Source organism: Eurosta solidaginis, chromosome 3 (genome assembly GCF_040869045.1).
Source record: "Eurosta solidaginis isolate ZX-2024a chromosome 3, ASM4086904v1, whole genome shotgun sequence".
NCBI classification, from domain to species: Eukaryota; Metazoa; Arthropoda; class Insecta; order Diptera; family Tephritidae; genus Eurosta; species Eurosta solidaginis.
The window spans coordinates 61,608,674-61,622,058 of NC_090321.1; the positions used below are offsets into that span (position 1 = coordinate 61,608,674).

Sequence of the window (13,385 nt, forward strand, 5' to 3'; positions counted from 1 at the left end):
AATAATGCAGAATGGCCTTTATTAAAGTACTTCACAATACTACTACTTCTCGACAGATAGCGTGCTTAAATCAAACTCATTCCGATTCTCAGCTTTACCTCCTTTTATACTTTAGTAACCTGGAGGGTGGGACCGTGTGTAGAAGTCCACGAAAATGGGGAAAGCTTCTGACCGCCATTCACCTGGGAATGGCCAGAGCGATTCTTTTGCATGCGGTTCAAGCAGCTCACTACTGCCGGTCGCTTGCGGCCAAGTATCCTCTGGGTAGCCGCTAAAATCCCGTTTAGCGGTGAGCTAATGTGAGAAGGCGACAACCTGGCTAGGCCACTCTGACATAATCGGTTTAAGGGCTAGCCGGGGGAGATCTCATCGGCAGCGTCTGTACACCTATAGGTGCGGCTGCAAGCGGGAGTCTGTCTTGGAGCAAGCGGCTCGCTATATAAACGTGCCAAGTAATATTTTCACCCCCGTTGAGCGGGTTGTGCGCTGGGCTTGGGACCCGCCACGTAAAACCATACTCCAATGAAATATAACAACAAGCCTCGGATAAATACACTCTCTATTGATGACGACCATGGCAAACGTTTGAAGGACAATAAATTGAGGGCATGCACCTGGATGGGATTGGTTCAGATGCCCGGCTGGTTGATGTCCTCGTCAAAGCAAAATCTGACATCACCGCCATCCACAAAATACGTTGGACGAAGCAAGGAAGAAAGAAGATCAAAAATTGTGACATATATTGGAGTGGCCATGCGAATAAGCGCAGTTTCGGCGTCGGATTCGTGGTGGGAGAGAGACTTTGTCGCCAAGTGCTGGCGTTCACGCCTGTGGACGAGCGTCTCGCCATCCGAATAAAAGCAAAATTTTTTAATATATCATTCATCTGCGCCCATGCGCCGACAGAGGAGAAAGACGATGAGGTGAAAGACACTTTTTATGAACAATTAGAACGCACATATGAGCGCTGCCCCTGTCATGATATAAAAGTCGTGCTTGGCGATTTTAACGCCAGGGTGGGCAAAGAAGGTGTTCTTGGCCCTACAGTGGGAAAGTTCAGCCTACACAATGAAACTTCTCCTAACGGACTGAGGCTGATTGACTTTGCCGGTGCTCGAAACATGGTCATATCCAGCACGAGGTTCATGCATAGAAAGATACATCAAGCTACATCGCTGTCTCCTGATCGAAATACTCGCAATCAGATCGATCACGTTGTGATAGACGGACGACATGCCTCCAGTGTTTTAGATGTGCGCACGATCCGAGGACCTAACATCGACTCGGACCATTATCTCGTTGCAGCCAAAATACGCACCCGCCTCAACGCGGCTAAAACCAAGGAACAAAAAACACAAGGAAAGCTAGACGTCGAAAAGCTTCAATCACAACAGACTGCCAATGATTTCGCAACTCGACTCTCGCACCTGTTCTCTGACAGCACAAATCATCCTGAAGGAATACAGAAGCACTTCGTACTGCCGCCGAGGAAAAAATTGGTTACCGGCGGCCACGAAAAAACAACTGGTATGATGAATAATGCCGCGTTGCAACCGAAAGAAAAGACGCTGCCTACAGGGCTACGTTAAAAGCGAGCGCGACAAGAGGAGTGTGTGAACGCTATCGTGAGTTGAAAAGGGATGCGAGACGCCTTTTCAGGAAGAAAAAAGCAGAAGCAGAAAGGCGTGAGTGCGAGGAGCTTGAGCTGCTAGCCACCAGGAATAACGCCCGAAAATTCTACCAAAAAATACAGCGACAGACGGAAGGTTTTAAGACCGGGGCAAACTCCTGTAGGAACGAAAACGGCGATCTTGTAACTGATGTCCAGAGAGTGCTTAGATTATGGAGGGAATACTTCTCTGCTCTCCTAAATGTAGGCAGCAATTCACCGCGTAGAGATGAAGAACCCGATCCCGCAATCGATGATGATGGAATATATGTCCCCCCGCCCGATTATGACGAAGTTAGAATAGCAATAACCAGATTGAAAAACAGAAAGGCCGTGGGCGCTGATGGATTGCCTGCGGAGCTATTAAAGTTCGGCGGCGAGGAGTGGGTAAGGCGCATGCAGCAGCTTCTTAGTAAAATATGGGCGGACGAAAGCATGCCCGACGGTTGGAATCTAAGTGTTCTTTACCCAGTCCACAAGAAGGGGGATACTGCAAAATGCACCAACTATCGTGGAATCAGCCTTCTTAATATCGCATATAAGGTCCTTTCAAGTGTATTGTGCGAAAGATTGAAGCCCACCGTGAACCGGCTGATTGGACCTTATCAGTGCGGCTTCAGGCCTGGTAAATCTACCATCGACCAGATTTTCACAATGCGCCAAATATTGGAAAAAACCCGTGAAAAGAGAGTCGACACACATCACCTCTTCGTCGACTTTAAAGCCGCCTTGGACAGCACGAAAAGGAGCTGCCTATATGCCGCTATGTCTGAATTTGGTTTCCCCGCAAATCTTATACGGCTGTGCAAAATGGCGTTGAGCAACACCATCAGCTCAGTCAGAAATGGGAAGGACCTCTCCGAGCCGTTCGAAACTAAACGAGGTTTCAGACAGGGTGACCCCCTATCGTGCGATTTCTTTAATTTGATGCTGGAGAAAATTATACCAGCTGCATAACTTAACCGCACTGGAACAATATACTATAAAAGAGTGCAATTACTGGCATATGCTGATAACATTGACATCATCGGCCTAAACAGCCGCGCTGTTAGTTCTGCTTACTCCAAACTGGAAAAAGAAGCGGTAAAGATGGGTGTTTAGGCCACCAGCCTAAATATTTAAAATAACTTTTAGTTCACCCTAATACGGCCCGTATACTTAACTATTACCGGTAACTGTCCTTGCACAGCCGAGAACTAATTCAGTAGGGGAAAACTCGACGAAAGTTAGCAATCGGCGGGTGCCATGGACTCTTTCTCTTTCTTTCACTTTCACTTTTCTTTTGAACATCAGCAAGTGAGCTCCAGCAACCAAACCGAAGGTAAGCATTCATTGTTTCAAGTGCAAATTCCATACCATTAAGTTAAAGTGATTTCCGAAATACTTTACAATTTAATTTTTCCCCTTACCTTTGAATTATTGAATAAAGAAAGTTTGTTGTTAATTAGATTAGTGAAAGTGTTGTTTTTCAATAAGTCACTAACTAGTTCCTTCTCTTTTACATATCTTTTTTGGTGTTACGTGCGAGCGAATCCCCATCGTCCCGAATTACACGTAATCATTGGTCCTATCGCGCCAGGAAAATCGAAGTGAACACAATATTCAGCCAGCGCATTAAAATTTAAAGTGAAAATTTTTCAACAAAATATTATAATCGACGGTGGAAATTTGCAATAAAATAAGTGAGACTTAAAAGAAATACCAGCGATCAGCCATTAATTAGCGACGAGTGGTAATAGCGAGCATTGTATATACACAGTCATCACATCATAAAGTCCGCACATCACATTATCATCACATCATACAGTCCGCACATCATATAGTCATCGCATACATACAGTCCGCACATCATATAGTCATCGCATACATACAGTCAACACTTCATACATTCCGCATATCATATAGTCATCGCATACATACAGTCAACACTTCATACATTCCGCACATCATATAGTCATCGCATCATACAGTCAACACTTCATACAGTCCGCACATCTACACACATATCATAAAACACATCATCACTTAAGTGACACAAGGTACGTTGGTTCTATTAGTTCATGCACCACCATTTTTTTTTTTGCAATACGTGAACGTATAGAAGTGAACTCGTGATAGGTTTATAATCCGAAGTAGGTGGAAATTTCGTGTTTTTTAAACACACCAATCGCCTTTTGACTATCGGTTGACTCCCCCACCAGTGGTAAGAGTCCTCCGACACAGCTCAAGGCAGACAGGCAGTGGAAAAAAAAAATTTTTTTTTTCTCTCCTCACCTCCACTGCACTGTGCAACATAAGGCTTAGGGATAGTCTCTTTTCATTCGAAATTTCGATAAGAAGTACACAACACCTTTATTTCCACCTGGTTGATGTTTTTTGTAAACTTGTCACAGATTCACTTCAGTTTATACACTTGTACACAATATCCAAGCCACTACGACTTATATACACCATTGGATGGCTAGTGGCTGGTAGGAGACACTATTTACTTATAGTCCATAATAAAGTTATTTTCAAAATTGTGTTTCAAACAGGAAAATAAATCAAAATAAATAAGTTCATTACGTTTTTCATCGTCGAAGAAGTACAGAATTGCATTCAATACCTTTTTCTTGGAATACTAATTTGGTTTGGCACAATTAGCCCACTTCACCTTTTCATCAAATAACAATTTTGACACATTAAATTTGCATCCAAATTTCTATCTGTGTCACTCGTAGAAATTTCAACAATAATACACAAATAATTAGACACATTAAATCTTGAAACAGATTTCTATCTGTGTCAATTCTTATAGTTTCGCTTTCGTTGCAAGCACAATACTAAGAGTCATTACTTCCGCTCTCGTTCCTTAAAAGAGACAAGATATTTAAAATAATAAAAAAAATGGAGACCTACATAAGAATGACAGACTCCATAGTGGAGTTTGAGCAGGAGTTCAATGCGAAGCCAATCGCTGAACAAAACAAACACACCCTTGCAATACAGCAAGAGGAGCTGAAATCAATATGGAAGAAGACAAAGTCACTTTATGAAGGTCTCCTCAACTCTACAGATATAACGAAAGAGGACCTGCAATGCATTAAGCAGAAAAATAAAAGCTGTTTCGCATGCTATATGAAATGCATGGCTACAATCGCTGCTGAAGTGGAAAAATTAGCACCACCTGCAAATGCCCCTGCCACAAAAGTGGAAACCAATCCGGATCATGGACATAAAATCCGGCTGCCCCCTTGCGATACCGATGTATTTAAAGGTGAATACCTTTCTTGGCCGGCTTTTAGAGATATGTTCACGGCCTTATATATTCTCAACAAGGATCTGCAAGATGTTGAAAAAATTTACTACCTAAGGCAGAAAACTCAAGGGGAAGCAAAAGAAATAGTAGAAAGGTGCTCCCTGACGAATGAAGGGTTTCAAACAGCCTGGAAAAACTTAAAAGACAGGTATGAGAATAAGCGTGTCCTAGTGAACACGCAATTGAAGCTTTTATTTAATCTTACGGCAGTCGAATACGAATGCGGAACAGCAATAAAAAAATTACAACGCGAAATAAATAATTGCATATCGGCTCTTCAATGTCACCAAATCGACATTACAAACTGGGATGCAATTATAACATACTTATGTTCCACAAAGCTCCCGGAATACACCTTGGCGCTATGGGAACAAACCGTAGAGAAGAAAACGGACATCCCAAAATGGGAGGATATGGACAAATTCCTGTCCAGCCGTTTTCAGACTCTAGAAACTGTGTCTGACATAAAGGGTAGCAAACCATCCAAGCCGCCCAAAACTCATACGAATAGTTCAAAGGAAATGCCTACAAAACTTGGAGTTTACCAAGCCAGCGTGCCAAAAACGGCATGTAAGATGTGCAACAGTAAGGAGCACAAATTACGAAACTGCCAAAAATTCCGTAAGCTGTCCACGGCAGACAAAATAGCTTATGTGAAAAGCAACAACTGTTGTCTGAACTGCTTGTCGGCTGGGCACACAGTGACAAGATGCACGAGTCCATTCAACTGCAACTCATGTCACTCAAGGCACAACACCTTGCTCCACCTTCCGACAGCTCATCCAAAAACAACATCAACAACGCCCCAAAGGGGCAACCAACATAACAATGATAACATACCCTCCACTTCACAACAGGCAAGGGCAAGGATGCACTCTGAAAAAAGAAAAGAAAATATTAATAGCGTCTCTTCCTGTCATGCACATACAACAAAGGGGGTATTACTAGGCACAGTACGAGTGAAAATAAACTATAATGGAGTGGATTTCACCGCGAGAGCACTTATAGACTCTGGGTCTGAATGTTCATTTATAACAGAAAGACTCAAAAACAGAATACATCTGCCATCGAAACGATTGCACGTCCAAGTTTCAGGCATTAATAACACACCATCTGCGCAAGTGAAAGAGTCCTGCTCCATAAGACTGGGTTCCCTTATAAACCCCTTAGTATGCATTGATACAGTGGTTCTGGTCCTACCTCAGTTGACAGGGGATCTTCCAACATGTCAAGTTGACGCAATGACTCGACAAGAGTTCCCTGATCTTGTTCTGGCGGATAAAAGGTTCTTGGTTAACGAACCAGTGGACCTAATCCTAGGAGGCGACATTTATCCTCAAGTAATTCTAGACGGCATACGGAAGAACGTCTTAAATACGCTTCTCGCTCAAGAAACCGTCTTCGGTTGGATATTAACCGGTCGCACAGAAGCAACTCAGCCAATTAATAACCGAGTATCTTTTTTTAATGAAATCAGCATCGAGAAACAATTGACTGCCTTTTTGGAACTAGAAGATATCCCTAAGAAAATGTCCCTCACTGAGGATAATGTCTATTGCGAGGCACTTTACAAAGCGACAACAAAAAGGAAGACTGATGGGAAATACATCGTAACCCTACCATTCAAGCAGGGGTTTCCAAACAGCATCACATTAGGGCCCTCTCTGAAAAGCGCTTGCTCTCAGTTTTACCGAAACGAGACGCGTCTATCGAAAACGCCAGCCCTGCAAACTGAATACAACAGAGTATTAGCGGAATACGAAACACTAGGGCATATGACAAAAGTTCCCACAATTATCCCTCCCCATGCAACAAATTGCTATTTTTTGCCTCATCATGCGGTAATAAAAGAGGAGAGCACGACTACAAAAGTAAGAGTAGTTTTTAACGCATCGTGTCCCACTGCCAATGGCACTAGTTTGAATGACGTGTTATACACCGGCCCCGTACTGCAGGCCGACCTAACAATTCTGCTCCTTCGTTGGCGATTCTTCAAATATGTCTTTAATGGCGACATAGAGAAGATGTATCGCCAAATATGGGTAATGCCCAACCAAACCCAGTTCCAAAGAATAGTATTTCGCAATAATCCAGGGGATCCTATCAACGTCTATGAATTAAAGACAGTAACGTTTGGAGTTAACTGTGCTCCGTATTTGGCAATAAGGACACTGCACCAACTAGCAGATGATGTAGAGACTTCATCACCCATAGCAGCCAGCATTCTGCGTACCAGCATGTACGTCGATGACGTGCTAGCAGGAGGCCACAGCATCGAGTCTACAATTAAAGCTCGGGAGGAAGTCACCCACGTACTACGGTCAGCAGGTTTTTCTTTGCGAAAGTGGACTTCGAACTGCAGCCGAATACTGAAAGGAATCCCAAAATCCCACTTGCTAAGCGAAGATTTTCTGGAATTCGAGGATGCGAGTACAGTCAAAACATTAGGCATCAGATGGAACGCGCATTCGGATTATTTCTATTTTACCGCAAAACTTATCGAAAATCGTGAGGCCCTGACAAAAAGGGCAATACTTTCAGCGATCGCCAAACTCTTCGATCCTTTGGGATGGCTCGCGCCAGTCATCATAGTAGCCAAGATCATAATGCAAAACATCTGGCTGGAAGGAACGGACTGGGACGAGGCAGTGTCCACGCGTACCCTAGATAAATGGCAAACCTTTATGGAGGACTACCCGGATATTAACAATATTCCGATACCAAGATGGGTAAATTTTACACCAAATGCGGACGTTGAATTACATGGATTCTGCGACGCATCCGAAAAAGCCTATGCAGCTACAATATTTCTTAGGGCAAGGGTTAATGAGGAGGTCCACGTCAGCCTACTAATTGCGAAAACAAGAGTAGCTCCCGTAAAAACAATTTCGCTACCCAGATTAGAACTGTGTGGAGCAGTCTTGTTAGCCGAAACTTTAGAATCAGTGCGCGAAAACCTGAACTTGGGAAAATTCCATACACATCTATGGACTGACTCAACGATCGTTTTAGCGTGGATTAAAAAACCTCCCTGCTCTTGGTCAACATTTGTTGCTCATCGAGTAACCAAAATCGTAGAAAAGGTAGGGAACAGTGCCTGGCACCACATAGAGTCTGCATCAAACCCAGCAGATTTGGCCAGCAGAGGGATGTCAGCAAAAGACCTAACCGCAAGCTCCATGTGGTGGCAGGGACCTTCTTGGTTACGAGAAGACAATTCAAAGTGGCCAAATCAAGAAAAGGAGTATCAGACAAATATTGAGCAAAAGCGCGTAAAAGCCTTTCCCACATCAAAAATAAGTGGAAATGAGGATATCCTAGAAAGGTTTTCAGAACTTTCTAGAGCCTTGCGGGTCATATCATATATTATAAGGTTTTCGCAAAGAACCAATACTAAAACAAAATCTTCCTTTAAAGCGGAATCGTACTTCATTTCACCCAATGAAATTCAGGCCACGACAAGTCGTTTAATAGCTCTCTACCAACGGAAGCATTATTCGGAGGAACTTTCGAGTTTGAAATCCGGGAAACTCATCGGTTCAAAGAGTGAAATCCTGCCTCTTACCCCGCTTGTCGATGAAAAGGGCATATTGAGGGTGGGCGGTCGTCTTTCAGGGGCCAAGGATCATCCCTACAGTGAACGGCACCCGATCATTCTGCCGTATGACTGCCGGCTCACACGACTTCTTGTCCAGTTCATCCACAAAGATACCCTGCATGGTGAGAACCAACTGATGTTTCGTCGCCTACGCACAGAATATTGGATACCTAGGGTAAAAAATATGATCCGATCGGTCATACATAATAGCAAAACCTGCACCATATTCCGCAAACGGACCCAAACCCAACTGATGGGAGATCTACCTCCAGAGCGAACCACCTTTTCCCGGGCTTTCACCAATACCGGGGTAGATTTTGCCGGACCGTTTGACATCAAATCTTATAGCGGAAGAGGATGCCGCATATCAAAGGGTTACGTCTGCCTCTTTGGCTGCTTTGCCACCAAGGCGATTCATTTAGAAGTCGCGAGTGACCTCAGTACCGCCGCCTTTTTAGCAGCTTTCGATCGGTTTGTCGCCAGGCGAGGATGTCCGAAGAACATATACTCCGACAACGGAACAAACTTCGTCGGTGCCTCTCGAGCACTTCGATCCGAACTCAAAGCTTTCCTCCCCGATGCGCGTAACCAAACCCTATCGAAGTATTATCACCAAACCCTTCAATGGCACTTCATACCTGCAGCCGCCCCTCATATGGGCGGACTGTGGGAAGCTGGAGTCAAAAGTTTTAAAAACCACTTCAAAAAGATAGCGTTGGACTACAAATTTACTATGGAGGAGTTCAGTACCCTTCTTTGCAGAGTTGAGTCTTGTCTCAACTCGAGACCTCTGAGCCCCTCCTCCAACGACCCGTCCAGCTTGGAACCACTCACTCCGGGACACTTCCTCATTGGCGGTCATCTACTAGCCCCACCAGAGATTGACGTCAGTGAGAATCGTGCCTCACTTGTCAACCGCTGGGAGAAGCTGAAGGCATTACATCAAACGTTTTGCAAACGGTGGAAGTCCGAATATCTCACCGAATTGCAAAAACGCACCAAGTGGAAACACCCACAAGCCAATCTGAAACAAGGGGACCTGGTAGTAATAAAAGAGGAAAATTTACCTCCGAACGAATGGAGATTAGGACGAATAACCAAACTCCATTATGGAGCCGACAATCGAGTTCCAGTCGTCGAGCTTGATACCGCAAGAGGGCACACGACGAGACCAATCACAAAGTTGGTCTTGCTTCCTCCTTGCGAGGAGAGGGTCGGAGATCTTTAATACCCCACTTCTAATTCTCCCTAATTCCAATTCTTTTCTAGTCAGGGTGTGACACCGAATTAGGGATCTAAAGCTTGTCTACAATTTTTTATTATCCTATTACAAATTATCCAAGGCCAACAAACCCTTCATGCAACACTCCTTAGGAACCAATTTCAAACCAACGATGCGGTTGGCGAATTGCATTGCTCTTTAAAATAGATCTAGGTTTAAAAGCTTTTCCTATCAGCCATGAAATTATTACACAACAGGAGAATTTCCTGTCTGCAAACCTATATTTTATCTAAACAGTAGTACACCTTTGCAGATGGCATTGGGTTAAGATTGCCTAATGTTTAGATAAAGGTGAATACGAGCTCAAATGGGAACGCGTGGGTTAGGCCATATCTATATATACAACTTAACTAATTCACCTCGGCGCAAGACTTGTTTTCATGCGCCCATGGCCTTGCTTTGGGCATGAGTGAAATGTACGCTCCTATGTTTAGCGGAGCCATTCACACACCTCCTATTTGGCGGAGTCACATTCATACAAACAAATAAAATGGGGGCCAAACTAACACGTTCCCAAAATTTTACTCATGATAATGGCATATCTTCAACATGCTCCTCTAAGACTTTCATGGCTGACAAAAAAAGTTTTTCCCCAAAATTTAAAAGCTGATAACTTAGTTCACAAAAGTTCTTTCGCACGTGCGTGGAGCACAAAAAGTTTCGAATCATTTTTTTTATTTTAACCTTATTTCAAAAGGACAAAATTCCCCAGGGGCAAAAGGAAACCTGTACGGTTGGTATAACCAATGATCAATGGAAACTATTGCAAGTGAAGATCCAATCACTAGCAAGTTTTAGGAGAAATTATTAGCCTTTCAATCCAGACGTTACGTAGACCTTTCGCCGTCACTGTCTATTTATTTTTCTACGCCACCCTGAATATGTTTAATAAATGCTGGATAAGCTTTAAATAAATACGTTTTTGCAACTGCATTACTCAGTCACCGATAGTATATTCTAGTAACTTATCATATTTGTGTTTAGTTGACTCGTGAGCAGTATCTACTAGTAATATAGCATGAGAATAACCCATAGCGACCTGAGGTATTTTCATATTATCCATTTTGAGGACTTCCTTAGGAACAGTGGACGACCTTGGGAACTCGCCAATACCCAATTCCCCATAGGTAGGAGAAGCGCCCCAGGCTAGTAAGGTATCATCAGCTGATAAGATAATAGAAGTGTTTCCGCATCCGACATCAGTAATGTTCCACCCAGATAAGTCCTGAACAGGTTTTGGGTACATATTTGCTTCTCCCGTCTTCTTATTTTGCCCAAATAGAAAGAGTACGCCAAGCTCGTTGAGGACAAGACTAAAGGTTGCGCCACAATATACATTACGTTCATCACGTCCTTGCATGTCGAAAAATTTTATTAAACGAGGTACCATCTCGTCCGTAGGCTCTGCTTGACCAAGGCGCCCAAAGCTGCCACATCCCCAACTATACACACGATTCTTAGAATCAGTGGTGACCGTATGATTATTACTGCAGGCGAAGTCGACAATTTGAACATTCTCTATAGGTATTACATGTCCTTCTTGCCTTTCGCAATATAAAGTACGATTTTTCCTTTATTTTGGAGACGTTTCAAAGTGACAAGATAATTTGTTCGCATGGACGAAATACTTTGCATCTGTGTTATGTCCCAATTGACCGTATTCGGGTAACCCAAATGTATGCAAATTACCTCTAATGTCAAACTCGGCTCCTCAACATATACGAATAATTGGCGGACCACGGTAGTTTATTGGGGTTGGGATACTTACCACCGGCTGGGTGTTACCTATACCACAATGGCCTGACTTATTCTCTCCGCAGGCATAAACAGTACCTGTCTCCGTCAAAAGGAGGGAATGGTGCCGACCACATGCAATTTGGACAACGTTGACGCATTCCAAACAAAGGAAAAAAGTAGCCATCGAAATTTAAATCAAAGGAAAACATGATTGTCAAAAGCTTGAGATAAAAAGCGCTCACATTCTAAAGTTATCAAAGGCATAAAGTATATACACAGTGCGTCTCAAAAGCCAACGCCGTCATAATAAAAAAAAAAAAAAAAAAAAAAAACTCCAAATAAACGACGTCGTCGTAAACGAAAAACCACAACTTCATCAACTATTGTTTCCGGAAAACAATAATATTATTGATATGAAATCGCAAATATCACCTACAGCAACAATACCAATGAGCAGTAGTTTACGTGCTCAAATAGATGAATTGAAGCATCTACAAAAACCTTTGGGTAGCGATTTACTTTCAAATAATGAGCAGCAAGTTTGTAAAGATTTCATTCAACATACCACCTACAACATATTTATCACTAAAGACGCTTCTATTAAGCGGTGCACCACTTGTTAATAATCTGTCGCCTGCCTTAAGATTCGCTACAAAAAGATTGTTGTACTTTACTTACCATTTAATAAGCTTTTTATTTGTGTACTATTTTACAATAATTTTTATAAAAATACAAAGTATGAAACACTGATTAACACGGCACAAAAAAAAGCTAAAATAAAGAATTATTCTAAAAACGATTTTCAAAGCGATTACACTATAAAAAAAAGGTGGTACTAACTGCTTCCACGCGTTTAATAAAAATGCGATCCAGCATAGGCATGATTTTCTTAATAGCTTGTGCCATTTTGTTGATATTACTTCGGAATTTTATAAATGCAGAAATTGGTCCTTTAAAACAAGAAAAATTGTTCTTCAGAAACTTGTGAAAATCAAAAACTTGCGCGCACACACGTGTAGTGGGTCTCACTTGGGCTAATCGGAATTTTCTCGTTCAGGAAGTGGAAAAGTGTAGTAAATGTCAAAATTTCTACACTTCACTTCTGACAGTCAAGCAGTCAAGCATCACAAATCACACACTGGGAACAATGATTACGTGTAATTCGGGACGATGGGGATTCGCTCGCACGTAACACCAAAAAAGATATGTAAAAGAGAAGGAACTAGTTAGTGACTTATTGAAAAACAACACTTTCACTAATCTAATTAACAACAAACTTTCTTAATTCAATAATTCAAAAGTAAGGGGAAAAATTAAATTGTAAAGTATTTCGGAAATCACTTTAACTTAATGGTATGGAATTTGCACTTGAAACAATGAATGCTTACCTTCGGTTTGGTTGCTGGAGCTCACTTGCTGATGTTCAAAAGAAAAGTGAAAGTGAAAGAAAAAGAAAGAGTCCATGGCACCCGCCGATTACTAACTTTCGTCGAGTTTTCCCCTACTCAATTAGTTCTCGGCTGTGCAAGGACAGTTACCGGTAATAGTTAAGTATACGGGCCGTATTAGGGTGAACTAAAAGTTATTTTAAATATTTAGGCTGGTGGCCTAAACATGCCGGCCCCCTTGCGGCGAGCAAGCTGAGAACAAACAACCAGTCCGAATTGACATCTAAGATTATACATGTAGCGATATATTGGGTGTACAGAATATGAAATAAAGTAGGATTCGTACGTTGTTCTCCATCGCCTTGTGGTGATGGCTCCCATTTCTCGATAAATACTGTGGATGAGAGAAAAAT

The 13,385-nt window shown here is 42.5% G+C and overlaps 1 protein-coding gene and 1 pseudogene across 13 annotated transcripts in view; both read right to left on the reverse strand.

Annotated features, from left to right (window-relative positions):
- sona (sol narae) overlaps positions 1-13,385 on the reverse strand; it is a 457,038-nt gene that overhangs the window by 244,354 nt on the left and 199,299 nt on the right. The window lies entirely within an intron of this gene.
- On the reverse strand, positions 10,785-11,768 carry LOC137247262 (protein RCC2 homolog pseudogene; annotated as a pseudogene).